The sequence below is a fragment of the Nuphar pumila genome, chromosome 1, assembly GCF_984573655.1.
Source record: "Nuphar pumila chromosome 1, dmNupPumi1.hap1.1, whole genome shotgun sequence".
Lineage (NCBI taxonomy): Eukaryota > Viridiplantae > Streptophyta > Magnoliopsida > Nymphaeales > Nymphaeaceae > Nuphar > Nuphar pumila.
In genome coordinates, this window is record NC_143249.1 from 9,485,488 (window position 1) to 9,501,437 (window position 15,950).

The 15,950-nt window shown below is 38.5% G+C and overlaps 1 protein-coding gene across 3 annotated transcripts in view; it reads left to right on the forward strand.

Annotated features, from left to right (window-relative positions):
* LOC149847908 (vacuolar protein sorting-associated protein, putative (DUF1162)) overlaps nucleotides 1–15,950 on the forward strand; it is a 197,473-nt gene that overhangs the window by 152,812 nt on the left and 28,711 nt on the right. The gene's annotated exons all lie outside the window — the stretch shown is intronic.

Below are 15,950 nucleotides of genomic sequence, written 5' to 3' on the forward strand. Positions count from 1 at the left end.
TCTGTTATATATATATATATATATATATATATATATATATATATATATATATATATATATATAGGTGGTAGCTGCCTACCACTTTTCTACTCTACTGCCAGCCTAACGGGGTTTGGAAGGTTTTTTCTATTTTTCTAAAATCTGACCTTACAGATGTGATCTACATGCTTGATTTTATAGGAATCAACTCTTGGATCATAGGATTTTATAAGATTTAAAAATCGACAGTCTACAATTTTTGAAAATATTTAATGCTTAAAAAAGCATGTTTTTTATCGAAAAAACATGATCCAAGTGTCATTTCCTATCAAATTGACCATGCCAAACACATCTGCAGGGTCAGATTTGCGAAAAACAACCTGAAAACACCTATTCACTGGTGGTAGGTGTTAAAATGTACCTATTATATATATATATATATATATATATATATATATATATATATATATATATATATATATATTCTGTTTATTACATCAATACCCGATAGGGGTATTTTTGTAATTTCACAGTTGTTTTAGAAAACAACTATTTTTTCCTTTTTTGATCAAATGTAATTTTTATTATTTATTTTTTTATTTTTCTTTTTATTATTTTTGAGGACCAAAAGGGGCTCCAACATAGAAGTCGTTGGAGCCCCCTTTTGGCTCTCCTTTTGAGGCCCTTTGGCCCTCCTTTTTCCTCCTCCTTCTCTTGTATAAATAGGGGTGATCCCATTGTGTATTTTCATCTTGGAGAGCTCCTCTCTCTTTTCAATAAGAGGCTTTGTATATTGTTGCCTTCTTAAAGGCTTGTGCTTGTATTGTCCCTTCGTGGACTTGTGATATTTTCTCTTTTATTCATTGTTGTATGTGCTTGTATGTACTCTTTATATTTCCGCAATATCTCATTACATGGTATCAGAGCCACTCGATTCTTGAAGGAAAGGTGTGGTTCGTGTATCTCTTATTTTGGTGGACATCTTCTCACTTCTTGGCAACATCATGGAGACAAAGATTGATCTTTCTTTCAAACTCAATGGAAAGAACTATATGATGTGGGCATCGGCAATGGAGAATAATCTCAAAGGGAAGAAGCTTTGGGGTTATGTCATGGGGACCGTTCCGGAACCGAAGCTTATGCTCACAAAAATGGAAGAAGATCAAGAAAAAGCTCTTGAGGGAGATGCTCGTCTCAAGGCCATTGAAAATCATCAAAAGGAAGTAGAAGATTGGGAAAGCAATCACGCAAAAATCCTTGCGTGGTTTATGAACAATGTGGAGCTTAAGGTATGTGCTAATATAGCTAAATTTCGTCGAGCCAATGAGGCTTGGTCCTTTATGAGGGGTATGTATACCCAAAAGGATCTTGCAAGAGCATACTTCTTGCAAGAAAAAGTTAGAACCACCAAGCAAGGTGATTCTAGCATTCAAGACTACTATAGTGCCCTTAACCCACTATGGGATGAATTGGCTCTTTTAGAGCCAAAGTGGGTTTCTATGGAAGATGTTGATTTAAGACAAAAACAAATGGAACAAGAGCGATTGTTTCAATTTCTTTTTGGGCTACGCCCCGAATTTGAGCAAGTGAGATCCTCACTTCTCCATAGATCTATTTTTCCTCCTATTGAGGATGCTATTGCCGAAATCACTCAAGAGGAGACAAGGCTTGGCATGAGTAAGCATGTTGATGAAGTCCTTGCCGTATCCAAACCGGGTAACAATGTTAGAACCTATAAGCCTCCTCATTTTGGGAAACAAGGGAACTACAATGGAGGAAGAAAAATGATTGTTTGTCATTATTGCAATGAGCCGGGTCACATTAGACCCGTTTGTCCAAAGCTTATGGGAGCCTTCAAGCCTAAAGTAGCCTCTCTTGAAGAAACCACCTCCAAAGAAGATGAAGGCAAAAACAATGACATTAAAGAAACTCTTGGACAAATATCTATGGCTCTCCAACAAATGCTTAAAGTTTCTTCCTCCACATCGGGTGCGGCCATTGCTTCGACATCATCACCCGGTACGTATTCTTGGATCCTTGATTCCGGAGCTTCTTTTCATATGACCCCTCATGAGAATGCACTTAGTGATGTTTGCATCAATTCAAAGGACTCTTGTGTCTCAACGGCCGATGGAACTTTTTTGAAAATTTCAAGTATTGGCTCTTTTAAAGATTCTCAAAATTTTTGTGTTCCAAAAGTAAGAGTTGTTCCCAAATTAAATTTAAACCTTTTTTCGGTTTCTCAAATTGCCGACCATGGATGTGAAATATCTTTCTCATCTAATGGTTGCTTTGTGCAGGATCTCCGGTCCGGGAAGCGGATTGGGCAAGGCCATACAAAGGGAGACCTCTATTATATGGACCATCTTGATCTCCCTACAAACTTTTTTTGTTCTTATGTCCAAGAAAAAAATATGGAAACTTGGCATAAAAGACTTGGTCATCCAAGTTATTCCAAAATGTATCTCTTTCCTTTTGGAAACAAATTTTGTAAGGAAAAAGAAATTAATTGCAAAGATTGCATTTTTGGAAAAATGAAGTCTATTCCTTTTCCAACTAGATCTTTTTTCTCATCAAGGCCTTTTGAATTGGTGCATTCGGATGTTTGGGGTCCTTCTCCGGTTATGTCTAAAGGGGGTTATTCATATTATGTTACGTTTGTTGATGACTTTACTCGGTATGTTTGGATTTATTTCCTTAGTCATAAGTCGGAAGTATTTACTTTCTTTAAAGATTTTCATAAAAAGGTTCAAAATCAATTTCAAAGTAACATATCTATTTTAAGATCCGATTCCGGTGGTGAATACTTATCTCACGAATTCCAAAACTATTTAAGCCAAAATGGCATTTGTCATCAAAAGTCATGTCCTAGGACTCCTCAACAAAATGGCCTAGCGGAAAGGAAACATAGGCACATTATAGAAACCGCTAGAACATTGCTTGTGTCTAGAAATATTCCAAAAAAATTTTGGGCGGAAGCCGTTCTTACCTCAACCTATCTAATCAATAGAATGCCCTCTTCTAAGTTAAAAAATGCTTCTCCCTATGAGAAACTCTTTAAGTTTTCACCCGATTTTAATCGACTTCGTATTTTTGGTTGCAAATGTTTTGTCCTACTATATAAAAGGGATAAGTTATCTCCCAAAGCAATTGAATGTGTATTTTTTGGATATGGTGAAAATCAAAAAGGGTATAGATGTTATGATTTTAAGAATGATAAACTATATGTTTCAAAAGATGTAACATTTCTCGAAGACGAAAACGGTTTTGATAAAATAGAAGAGACAAATGAAATTGATTATGTATTCTTATATGATCTTATTGATGACATACAAGAAGATTCTCTTGAAAACATAGATGACACTCACGAGGTATCCCCTCTTGACATAACACTCTCAAATGATAATAATGCCAATACAAATGTTCATGATAGCAATGCCAATATAAATGTTTACTCAAGAAGAAATCAAGAAAAACCTATTAGTGCCCTCGAAAAATACTCTCAAATTTCCGAATCCATTGAGGAACCACAAGTTAGGCATTCTTCTAGAATATCAATACCCCCAAATAGGTTTGTCTCCTATGACTCTTTAACTCCCAACTATCGGGCATGTTTGATAACTCTACACTCTTATTTTGAACCAACCCACTATAATCAAGCTAAATCTATACCTCATTGGGTTGAAGCAATGCAAGTTGAACTAAATGCTTTAAAAAAGGCCAATACTTGGGAAGTAGTTGATCTACCCTCACACAAAAAACCTATTGGTTGTCGCTGGGTCTTCAAAGTTAAAACTAAAAGCGATGGCTCGTTGAAACGATATAAAGCAAGATTGGTTGCTAAGGGATACTCCCAAGAATATGGTATTGATTACGAAGAAACATTCGCCCCCGTAGCTCGTATGACAAGTGTCAGAACCTTAATAGTTGTCGCATCAACAAAAAAATGGCCTATTTATCAACTTGACGTAAAAAATGCTTTTTTAAATGGAAGTTTAAGTGAAGAAGTTTATATGGATCCACCACCCGGAATAAATATTAAGCAAGGTCAAACACTTCGGCTTTTAAAGGCATTATATGGTCTTAAACAAGCTCCTAAGGCTTGGTATGATCGTTTTAGTGATATCATGATAAAATTAGGATTTCATTCTTGTTATACTGACACTGCTCTTTTTGTTAAAAATGCAGGTTCTAGTATCGTAATTTTGTTGCTTTATGTTGATGATATGATTATCACTGGAAATGATCAAAGTAGTATTATTAATGTTAAAAATATGTTAAAAGATAATTTTGATATGTCTGATTTAGGTTTTCTCAGATATTTTCTTGGAATTGAGGTTGCATATTCTCCTAGAGGATATATTTTGTCACAGATGAAGCTTGCTGCAGATATATGTTCTAAGTCTGGGATTTCTGATGATAAGAAGGTAGAGACTCCCGAGGTTATTAATGCCAAGTTACGGTTAGAAGATGGGGTTCTTCTGGAAGATCCTACACCGTACCGACAACTCATTGGGTCTCTTACATATTTAACCATCACCAGACCAGATATCACTCATGCGGTTCACTCAGTCAGTCAATTTCAGCATGCTCCTACAACCGTGCATATGAGTGCGGTTCTCCGAATCATTCGCTACATTCGGAATACCATCAATAAAGGGCTATTTCTATCCTCCTCTTCACCTTTGAATCTTCTTGCTTATACTGATGCAGATTGGGGAGGTAATCACAATGATCGAGTCTCAACTACTGGTTTTTGTGTCTTTTTAGGGGACTCATTGATTGCCTGGCGATGCAAGAAGCAGCAGAAAGTTTCACTCTCATCCACTGAAGCTGAGTACCGGGCAATGGCAACCACAACAATGGAACTTGTATGGCTTCGCAGTTTGCTTAAAGATATGGGAGTTGATATTACTGAAGCCTCCAAGCTGTGTTGCGACAATAAGAGTGCCATCTATATCGCAAGCAATCATACTTTTCATGAACGTACGAAGCATATCGAAATGGATTGCCACTATGTTCGTGATGAATTTTTACGAGGAACTATTGCTCTGCCATATGTCACTTCAGAATATCAGTTGGCAGACTTCTTCACCAAAGCTCTTCCAGCTCCTCGGTTCATGTTTCTTCTCGGCAAACTTTCCGTCCTTCCCCCGTAAAGTTTGAGGGGGGGTGTTAAAATGTACCTATTATATATATATATATATACATATATATATATATTCTGTTTATTACATCAATACCCGATAGGGGTATTTTTGTAATTTCACAGTTGTTTTAGAAAACAACTATTTTTTCCTTTTTTGATCAAATGTAATTTTTATTATTTATTTTTTTATTTTTATTTTTATTATTTTTGAGGACCAAAAGGGGCTCCAACATAGAAGTCGTTGGAGCCCCCAACGGTCACAAATGTGACCGTTGGGGGCTCCCAACGACTCTATGGGAGCCCCCTTTTGGCTCTCCTTTTGAGGCCCTTTGGCCCTCCTTTTTCCTCCTCCTTCTCTTGTATAAATAGGGGTGATCCCCTTGTGTATTTTCATCTTGGAGAGCTCCTCTCTCTTTTCAATAAGAGGCTTTGTATATTGTTGCCTTCTTAAAGGCTTGTGCTTGTATTGTCCCTTCGTGGACTTGTGATATTTTCTCTTTTATTCATTGTTGTATGTGCTTGTATGCACTCTTTATATTTCCGCAATATCTCATTACAGTAGGTTGGCGGTAGGTGTAAGAAAATGCCACAGTTGCATTCTCCTAAAGGAGGAGAGGAAGAAACATAGAGAGATGCTAAAAAACGGCAGCCACTTCTTGAGATGGTATACCCTAATCCTTTATTATGAAACAAGTAATACAATAGGTTTAAAATACATGGAAATAACTGAAATTCCATTACATAAAGAAACCTGTTTAATAAGGATAAGATTCACGGATCTGGATTCGATCCAGATCCGATAACGTCAAAACATATTTTATCACCCTCCTTCAAGTTGTGCATGGTCATGGACCATGGACAACTTGTTCTTTAAGAACCAAAATTGATGCTTTGTTAGGCCTTTGGTGAACAAATCTGCAACTTGACTTTTTGTACTAATGTGACGAGGCTCAATATCTTTGTCTTCAACCAACTGTCTGATTAAATGTTGATCTATCTCAATATACTTCGTGCGACCATCCTGTATAGGATTATAAGCAATGTTAATAGCACTTTGATTATTACACAAAAAAAAATGATTGTGCGATTTCATTCTCCAAGATCTACAAGATGTCTGACCCATGTAGCTTCAGCTATCCCAGCTGCCATAGACCTATATTCAGCTTCAGTACTGGACCTAGTAATGGCTCTTTGTTTTCTGCTACTCTATGACACCAATTTTTTTTTAATAAATATACAATATCTAGAAACAAATCGCCTTTCATCCGGATCCCTAGCCCAATCCGCATCAGTATAAGTGATAATCTCGTCCCTTATTGTCAATCAAATTTCTTTGATAAAGAAGACCATCCCCAGTAGTTCCTTTCAAAAATCTTAAAACTCTTTTCACGACTTCAACATGGCCAGTTCTTGGTTCATGCACGAATTGAGAAACTTGATTAACAGAATATACGATGTCTGGCTTGGTAAAAGTGAGATACTGAAGCATTCCAACGATACTCCGATATTTGGTCGGATCATTATGTAAGTCTTTATCATTAGAACTCAGTTTTTATGTAAAATACAAGGTGTGCTTAGGGGCTTACAATCTGACATCCCTGCCTTGCTCAAAAGATCAAGAGTATTTATGTTGAGTAAGAGTTAAAACATCATCCCTTCTATCCACCTCAACCCCGAGAAAATACCTTAAGTCACCAAAATGATCAAGAGAGCATCTGCGAAAACCATAGCTTTGAATTTTGAGAGAAAAACTCTCAAACCAAGAACGAGAGGCTTGCTTCAATCCATAAAGTGCTCTTTTCAGTTTACAGACATAATCCTTAGGTTCTCCTTCAGCATATCCGGGAGGTTGTTCCATGAAAACTTCCTCCAAATCTCCATGTAAGAAGGCATTTTTAACATCAAGCTGGCTTAATTGCCAACCATAATCAACAAGCAAAGATATAACAACCCGTATTGTTCCCATCTTAACATAAGGACTGAAAGTTTCATCATAGTCTTGCCCACATTCTTGTGTGAAACCGCATGCCACAAGTCTTGTTTTATATCTTACAATACATCCATCAGGTTTATACTTAATCTTATAAACCCATTTCCACCCAACAATATTTTTCTTCTTAGGTCTAGGAACAATTTCCCAGGTTTGACATTCATGAAGCGCTTCCATCTCCTCATTCATAGCCTCTATCCATTTATGTGATTTAATGACTTGATGAAAGTTAACAGGTTCATCATGCTTCTCTAATTGAGACTTGAATAACTGAAAATCCATGGAAAATTTATCATAGCTGACCCATCTTTGAATAGGATGATGTATCCTTTCCGATCTTCTCAAAGAAGGTTGACTCATCTCCTGTTCAACATTGCCCATGACATTATCTCTTGCCCTTCTGACATAAACTTGACCAGAAAATCTCTGAAATTCTCTAGGCATTTCATTTTTAGAAGGATGTGAAGGTTCGAGATATTGTTCATTTGAATTCAACTCTTCACAAAATGGTTGAGAAGATCTCTTTTCACTCTCAAACAATTCAGCACTTAACCAGGGATCATAGACTTCAACATTTTGAGATTAGTTCTGCTCTTGAACTAATGACATGCTCTCAAAATTCTGTTTATCAAAGACAACATTTCTGAAAATCTTGATACGCTTGGTTATCGGATCATAACATTTGTATCCCTTGTAATCATCCGCATATCCAACAAATTTGCACTTCATAGCTTTATCCTGAAATTTATTTCTCAGAGATTTGTCAATATGAACATAACAAACATAACCAAAAGTGCGCAAGTTATTATAATCAAGATGCTTTCCAAGAAGAGTAAAATATGGGGACTTGTCTTCTACAATTCCCACGGGCAGACGGTTAATCACATGTACTGCAGTATGAAAGGCTTTTGTCCAAAGATTAATAGAAATGTTACTATCATGAAGTATACTCATGGCACGTTCAACGATATGTCGATGTTTCCTTTCAGCCACTCCATTCTGTTGAGGAGTGTGTGGACAGGACACACACCTACTTATCCCATTATTTCAAAGAAAATCAAAAAAGTCATTTGAAGAATATTCATCTCCACCATCACATTGAAAATGCACAACATTGGAAGAGAAACGATTCTTAACAAGTGCACAAAAGTCTTGAAACAATCTAAAAACTTTGGATTTGTGTTTCATGAAGTATATCTAGGTGAAACGAGAATAATTGTCAATGAATAAAACATAATATCGACTTCCACATGAAGAATATATAGGAGCTGGCCCCCATACATTAGAATGCCTAATATCAAAAGCTTTTGAGGCTCTTTCTTGAACATTTTTTAACATCTAAGATAGAATGTAGACAGGACTCTGGAATCAAATTTTCAGACACAAGTTTCTTAATGAAACCATGACTACAATAACCCAACCCGACTGGACCACAAATTTGGCTTATTACATTGAGAAAGACTAAAAACATCTATATGACGAGACTTAAGACTCTGAGATGTCTGCCCCAAAAAGGGTGAATTCAAGGTAGAAAGAAGAATGAGAAGTTGGATCCTCCTTGAAGATGTACATGTTTCCTCGTCGCTTTCCCTCAGCGAACGTCTTCTTCGTTTGAAGATCCTTAACATACACAGAAGATGGAGTAAATTCGATAGAAGAATTTGTATCATTAAGTTTAGATACAGAAACGATATTCTTTTTAATATTGGAAGCAAAAAGAACATTGGATAAGTTAAGAGAAGTACTAAACAAAGGAATTTATGCACTTCAAGCATGAGAAATGTGATGATGTGTTCCATCTCCAGTCACTATACTACCTTTTTCGAAATAAAGAGATAAATTTGAGAGCTTACCAGTATTACCAGTGACATGGGTGGCCACTCCAGAATCCACGTACCATTCTCCTTGATCATTTTGCTTAAAATTCATTTGTGATAAAGCTGCAAGCAAAAGTTGTTGCATATCTCCAGAAGATCTCTGTCCATCAGATTCCCTTTTGTTTCCTGGTTTATTATTCTTTCCTTTGTTTTGAGGATTAAACCAACAGTTAGCTTTCACATGTCCTTTCTTATTACACTGAAAACATGTAGGCACTTTTTTTTTATTCTCTGCATTGAAAAATCTTGGCATGCTCGGAGTAGGAAGAATACCACAACCTCCTTGACCAAAATGACCTCTACCTCTACCACTTTGAAGATTGTTACTTCCTCTGTAAAACCCATGGTTATGAAAAAAAACAAAAAAGTTGGATCTGGGTCGGATCCGGATTCGACTCGGACCCGAGCCGAGTACTCGGTACCCCTTTTTTTTCCCATGCATATTTGAGGCCACGTAGGGGGCGAGGATTTCACATTCGAAACCCTCTCCTACCCCTGCTCACTCTCTCCCCTCTTCCGCGGATCGCCCCCGTGCCGCTCGCCTTCTCTGCCCTCGCTCTTCGGCGACCCACCATTCGACAACTCCCTCTCCCTCTTTGTTGTGAGCTCCGGCAGGCCACCGACGACCACAGCCGTCGGCGACCCTCTACCACCGTCCCTTGACCCTCTCTTTCCTCCCCCGTTTCCCGGCCACCCGGTGCTGGCAGTCCCCGTCCGACTCTCTTTTCCCTTGTCCGCCCTCCCTACCACGTTCTCTGACGAGCACCTTCTGCTCTCATCTCACCTTCGTTCCGGCCTCCTTTTCAGGTAATCTCTCACCCTCTCTCTCTTTCTCTTGTGTCTTCTTCTTCTCCTTTTTCTTTTCTGTCGACAGGCAAGGGCTCCCTTGCCTGTCTTTCTTTTTCGGCAAACCATGGTTCGATAGGTCGGCAGGGGGCGACACCCCTGCTGCCTGTGATGAAGTATTTTGGCAGGGGCTTTGGGCCCCTGCCTCTTGTTCCTTCTGGCCCCCTGCCGCCTAGGTGCTTTCAGCAAGTGGGGGCAAATCCCCTGTTCCTTCTTTTTCGTTAGGGAGGGGCCGAGCCCCCTTCCTGTCTCTTTTGTTTTCTCTTGGGTTGCGAGGGAGGGGCTCGCCCCCCTCCCGTTTCTCCTTTTTCGTAAGGAAGGGGTTGAGCCCCCCTCCCTGTCTCTTTTGTTTTCTCTTGGGTTGCGAGGGAGGGGCTCGGCCCCCTCCCGTTTCTCCTTTTTCGTAAGGGAGGGGCTAAGCCCCCCTCCCTAATGCTTGTGTCACAAGGGAGGGGTTCAACCCCGATCCTTATTTCATCAAGGAAGGGTCGAGCCCCCTCCCTGTCTCCCTCTTTGCTGCGGGTACGAGGAAGGGAAGGGGCTCGGCCCCCTCCCTGTCTCCCTGTTGCGGCAGGGGAGGGCGATGCCCTCCCTGCCCTTTCTTTTTGACAGTTGAGGCCCTCCTTGCTCCTCCTTTCGATAGGGGAGGGGCACAACCCCTCTCTGTCTCCCTGTTTTGGCAGGGGAGGGCGAGGTCCTCCCTGCTTCCCTTTTTTTTCTGCAGGGGAGGGGCTCGGCCCCTCCCTGCTCCTTCTTTCGACAGGGGAGGGGCACAACCCCTCTCTGTCTCCCTGTTTTGGCAGGGGAGGGCGAGGTCCTCCTCGCGTCCCTTTTTTCGCAGGGGAGGGGCTCGGCCCCTCCCTGCTTCCTCTTTTCCTTTCCTTTTGGCAGGAAGGCAGACAGGGGCAACACCCCTACTTCTGCCCTCTTCTTCTTTTCTCTGTCAGGTTGGTGGGGCAGGGCTCAACCATTGCCCCTCCCTCTGTTATCAGAATCACGAGCAGGGACTGCGCCCCTGCCCCCTTCTCTCTTTATGGATCGGCAGGCAGGGGCAACGCCCCCTGCCCCTTGTTTTCGCTATTGGTCGCCGGGCAGGGACACAACCCTTGCTCCTTTTATTTTATTTTACTTTTTGTGCACTACCATATTGTACCTTCGCAGATTTGCGCAGCGGAGCCCTCTCGTGCCTTGCGGCCCGAGACTGTCATCTCTTTCACTCATAGGCGTGCGTAGAACCGCAACCCCTAAAGGTAGGGAAAAGTTACGCAAAGGATAATGAACGAACTTAAATTAAGCAATTAAAACTTAAAATGAGAAAAAGAAAAGACTAAGGACAATATATATATATATATATATGTACGCATTTAACTCAAGGATGCGGTTTCACGGTCCTTGTCCTTTTACTTTCCTATCTTTATTGCTTTTTGTTGCCGCCACGCTTTATGTGCCCAGGCTGTTAAAATGTAAAATTGTACATATATATATATATAATAATAATAATATTATTATTATATTATTATATATATAAATATTTTTTATTTCTTTCTTTTCTGTAATTTTTTTTTTATTTTTATTTTTTGTCTTTATGTCATCTAGTTCAGTTTGAACTAGAATGACGGTTGCTACTCAAGTCCTGTCCAGACTTGACTAGCAATAGAGTTGTTGGTCCAACAGCTCTATTTAAAGCCGTTGGAATGTGTCCAACAACTCTATTGAGTCCTCTTTCAGTTGTGTATATCAAGGGGTGCAATCCCTCTTGTATTCTATTCCAATGCTTCTTAAGCAATTGGTTTTTCATATCAATAAAGAATATCTTTTTTATTTTTATTTTGTTTCCAGTTATACCCTTTTTAAGGGTTATGCTTTAGTGTCATTCTTGACACTTTCCCTTGTGAATCTAAGCTCGTGTTTCGAAGATCCCTATTTCATTTCATGGTATCAGAGTCGCGGAAGTACTAGATCTTGAGGAAAAGTTGCCTCGGTTTCCGTGCCCGTTTGCAAAAGTGTTTGCCACTTGAAGAGAAGTGTTTTATCACTTCATTGGGAAAGATTTCACATCTTGTTGTATTGTTTTTTCTTCTTTCTTTTTCATTTCTCTTCTCATTTCTCTTCTATCCCTATTCCTTCTCTCCTTGTAATCAATGGATGACAATGATAAAGTCACCATCATGCTTATGAAACTAAGCAATACGAACTATGTAACATGGGCTTCAATCATGAAGCACCATATATGGGAAAAAGGCCTATGGGGGATTGTGGATGGTTTCGATTCGAAACCTAAGCTATCTCTTACTAAAAAGGAGGGAGATAAAGAGGTCCCTCTATCGGAAGAAGAGAAAATCAAGACTCTTGCCTCATACGAGAAGAAATGAAAGAATGGAGAATATCTCATGCGAAGATAATGTCATGGCTTATCAATAGCGTTGACATTAAAAAAATGCTCAAGTCTTGCCAAATTTGATCGGCATGGGAATACCTTAAGAATATGTATTCCCTTAAAGATATTGCACACGTGTGCAACCTTTAAGAATAAGTTTGAATGATGACACAAGGAGACAAAACTATTCGTGAATATTACAATGGGTTGTCCGAACTTTGGGAAGAACTTTTCCTTTTAGAATCAAAGTGGCATTGTGTCGAAGACATCGAGCTTCATCAAAAACAACTCGATGCTGAACATTTTTACCAGTTTATCACTGGATTAAGGTCGGAATTTGAAACCACTAAATCGGCCCTCCTTCACCGGGGGAAAATTCCTTCTATTGTTGAATTGAAGAGTTAACAATGGAAGAAAATCGTCTCCGGAAAAGTTCTTCAAAAATTGAAGATGATTCTGTTTTAGTCGTGTCTAGACCAGAGAATCATGTTCGATCATATAGGCCTCCTCACTTTAACCGACAAAATGGTGACTATGATAAGAAGAAAGTTATTTGTCATCACTGTCATGAACCAGGATACTACAGGCCACAATGTCCCAAACTTAAGGAGCTGAGAGAAAAAAAAGTTGCCTCTTCCTCATCTGAAGCTTCAACCGGCACAACAGCCTCATCTTTTTCTGATCCAAGTAAAATTTCTTGGCTCCTTGACTCTGGTGCATCTTTTCATATGACCCAAAATAATCAAAGTCTATCCAAATGTGTTAAAAATAAAACAAGTGTGTCAAGGGTCTTTACTGCTGATGAGACTTCTCTTGAAATAGAAGGAATAAGAAATTTTGAAAAAATTTATAAAACAAAGAAATTTTCTATTCCAGAAATTAGACATGTTCCCAAATTAAATTTAAATCTTTTATTTGTATCTCAAATTTCTGATTATGGGTGTAATATTTCTTTCTCTTCTCATGGTTGTTGGGTACAGGATCGTCAGTCAGGCAAGCTGATTGGGGAAGGCCATAGAGAAGGAGGACTCTATTACATGGATTTTTTGGAAATGCCGAAGAAAGCTTTTTGTTATAATATTCTGAAAATAGAGTTGAAACTGTGGCATAAGAGACTTGGTCACCCACATATAACCAAAATCCAACATTTTCCAAATCTAGGGAAATTTTGTAACTCTGAATCATTTGATTGTAAAGATTGTATTCTCGACAAAATGAAAAGATTATCATTTCAGAACAAAACCTTTTTTCTCTTCAAGACCACTTGAATTAATACACTCGGATGTTTGGGGTCCTGCACCAGTAATTTCTAAAGGCAGATTTGTTTACTATGTTATTTTTGTCGATGATTTCTCCCGACATACGTGGATTTACTTTCTCAAACATAAGTCTGAAGTATTTTCATACTTTCAAACTTTTCATAATATGGTTAAAAACAAGTTTCAAAATGATATTGCTATTTTTCGTACAGATTCAGGGAAAGAGTTTTTATCCACAGATTTTCAAAATTATCTTAAATTGCATGGCATCACACATCAAAGATCTTGTCCTTATACACCTCAACAAAATGGACTGGCGGAACGAAAACATTGCCATATTATAGAAACCACTAGGACCTTATTAATAGCAAATCAAGTCCCGAAAGACTTTTGGGCAGAAACTGCCACCTATCTCATTAATAGGATGCCATCTTCTTCGTTACAAAATATAACTCCCATTGAAAAACTTATAAACATTTCTCCATACTACTCTAGACTAAGAATATTTGGGTGTAAATGTTTCATATTTACTGACAAAAATGATAAACTTTCCCCTCGTGCGATTCCCTGTGCCTTTTTAGGATATGCTGAAAATCAGAAAGGTTATAGATGTTTTGACTTCAAAAATAATAGACTATATGTGTCTAGAAATGTTTCCTTTCTTGAAAAGGAGAGCTTCTTTGTTGTTAGAAAATTGAAAGACGTCACTGAATACTCCTTTTTGCTAGATCTAACATCAACATCTGATGAATATGACCTTGATGTAATGAAACAAGGTACAATGGAACAATAGTGAAACAAACACAATGCCAACAAAGGGCTTTAATAAACTCACTTGGTCACTAATGGACCAAATACAATCTAAAGAGAGATAAAAATACCAAAACAACACAAGAGGCATACAAGCCTATAAGATGGGAAAAAACTCTAGAAAAAACCCTCAAATGCTTTTTAAAGCATTGAGGAATAACAAGAGAGTGAGGCTCTATTTATAGAGCCTCACTCCAACACATGGGAGGCAGTCCAGCTCTTTGGACTGCCTTCCAACAGTCATATTTTGACTGTTGTGCACAACAGTCAAAATATGACTGTTGTGCTTGAACTGTATGGCAGTTTATTTATTACAATGCTAAATTACATTTCAGTCCTTAGTGGATTGTACTATATGATAAAAAGACAAAAATACCCTTATCGGGTATTTGAATACAATTTTATTTTTAACACTCCTCCTCAAACTTATGGGGAAATCACCGAAAGTTTGCTAAGAAGATACAAAAATTGAGGTAGTGGAAGAGCTTTGGTGAAGAAGTCTGCAATATGAAATTCGGACTAGACATATGGCAACGTAATGGTCCCCTTCAAATATTCTTCGCGAACATAGTGACAATTCATCTCAATGTGTTTTGTTCGTTCGTGAAATGTGTAATTGTTGGTTATATATATGGCACTTTTATTATCACAGCATAGCTTTGAAGGTTCTGAGACATCAACACCCATATCGGAAAGTAGTGCTCTCATCCACCCAACTTCAGTGGTTGTGGTAGCCATTGCCCTGTACTCAGCTTCCGTAGAGGATAAAGACACTTTCTGTTGTTTTTTGCATCGCCAAGAAATGAGAGAATCACCTAAAAACACACAAAAGCCAGTAGTTGAGTGACGGTTATTGGGATCTCCTCCCCAGTCAGAATCAGTGTAAGAAATAAGACTTAAAGATGAGGAAGAGGATAAGAATAGTCCTTTAGATATAGTTTTCTTGATATATCGAACTATTCTTAATACTGCACTCATGTGGACGGTTGTGGGCGCATGTTGAAATTGACTTGCAGAATGTACAGCATGCGCAATATTTGGCCTTGTAATGGACAGGTACATCAACGATCCAATAAGTTGTCGATAAGGGGTTGGATCATCTAATAATACTCCATCTTCTGCTCGCATTTTTGCATTTATTACTTCAAGAGTATCAGCATATTTTGTGCCTGTGATTCCTGAACGCTCAACAATATCAGCTGCAAACTTGATTTTAGATAAAATATATCCTCTTGGTGAGTAGGCTACTTCAATTCCTAAAAAGTATCTCAAAAAACCAAGATCAGTCATATCAAGACTTTTTAAGTAAAATTTTAATATCTTTAATTTCCTTTTGATCATTCCCTGTGATGATCATATCATCAACATACAAAAGAAGAATGGTCAATGAGGTACCTGTAGATCTCACAAAAAGAGCAGTGTCAGTGTAACAAGATTTAAATCCAAGTTTTAATACCGTACCACTGAACCAATCATACCATGCTTTAGGGGCTTGTTTAAGCCCGTATAGGGCTTTTTGAAGATGAAGGACCATGCCTTTTTCAATAGACAGACCAGGGGGAGGATCCATATATACTTCTTCATTTAAGTTTTCGTTCAAGAATGCATTTTTAACATCTAATTGGTATATCGGCCATTTTCGAATGGATGCTATAGCAACTAG